The sequence below is a fragment of the Euprymna scolopes genome, chromosome 11, assembly GCF_053919585.1.
Source record: "Euprymna scolopes isolate OS-2025 chromosome 11, ASM5391958v1, whole genome shotgun sequence".
NCBI lineage: Eukaryota > Metazoa > Mollusca > Cephalopoda > Sepiida > Sepiolidae > Euprymna > Euprymna scolopes.
The window spans coordinates 106,369,796-106,371,077 of NC_136492.1; the positions used below are offsets into that span (position 1 = coordinate 106,369,796).

Here is a 1,282-nt window from a genome sequence, read left to right on the forward strand (position 1 = left end):
TTTTAGTAAAAGTTTTTATGCATCAAGTTCTTAATATCTCCAAATATTTATTTATGACGTTTGGTTTGGTTTGATTGTTCTGTGGCTGAATGCTTTTGATCTTTGTCAGAAGGAAATCTCCGGTGAGACGGCGACTAGAAATTTGATAAATCAAACGAAACACAAGAAGATTAAAAATGAGGTAATCTTTGGCAATCGTCCATTAAATATTTTTTCTTATTGTTTTATGGATAGGTCAAAGATAAGACAGGAATCTCAGAAATGCCTCAGTTTTTATTTTCGTCTTATATTTTAGGGAGATGAAACATTCATTCATCATTGTCCATAGAATTTATGTGAAAGAAATTTAAGTCAGACTGGAGTTTTGTTTCTCTCTTTTTTTTTCTGTTTGTTTTATTTTATTCCAGAAAAGTACATTTAGATGAATGATGGACTGTGGGATGGGACACCTCGTTTAGCGCATTGCGGTACGGTTGTTTATGGTCATATTTGCTTCAACCGTTCACAGACTAAATTCTCCTGAATCGACACTGTGTAATTACAGTGGCATGACAGGGTAAAGTCCAAGACGACCAGAAACACTGCCGAGATAAGCAGAGAGCATATACAGCACCTGGTATTCCCAAATGATCACCCATTTTAGTACTGACCAGGCTCAACGTTGCTTAACTTCGGTGATCTAACAGGAACCGGTGTGTCAACGTGAATGATACTAGATTTTTAACATAAAGATTCTCAAGAGAATTTAAAGAATTAAAGTTTAGGTCATGTAACGAAACGATTTTGATGGGTGTTCTTAATATGCTTTTATTCTTTTTCATTTTTTTTTTTTAAATAACATTTGGCCTCTTGGCATAGGAGCAAAGTGTAGTATCTGTACTGATATTACACTTCACCTTTTCTGACCTCTATCAGTGGAGGAGAAATCCTTCAAGATGGAGACAATTTTTATTTTTGTTCCTATTCAGAGTGCTCCTTTATGGGGATCTGGATTTTCCCCACATGAAAAACCGACCTTCTGCCTAACTTTGCCCTCGTGTGGAGGCAAATAACTAGGAAGCAAAAAACTGATCCACTCATGTCTATTCATTGGCCACTGGGAAACTTTGCCTTGCTTCAGTTGATGTTATGGAGGTCGTTTTAAGGGTCACTATTTGTGAGGTCTCAATTTTTCTTGGGGATAGTTACCCAGAAACATTTTGAACGCGCCCTGTCATATCAAAGAACCTACTATTAATTTTATATGCCTGGCCTTTCTGCTTGTACGTTGATAATGGCTTGA

At 36.6% G+C, this 1,282-nt stretch overlaps 1 pseudogene; it reads right to left on the reverse strand.

The window, feature by feature from the left end:
• Nucleotides 1–601: 601 nt before the first annotated feature.
• LOC145288301 (5S ribosomal RNA) lies at nucleotides 602–718 on the reverse strand (annotated as a pseudogene).
• Between the last annotated feature and the right edge of the window lie 564 nt (nucleotides 719–1,282).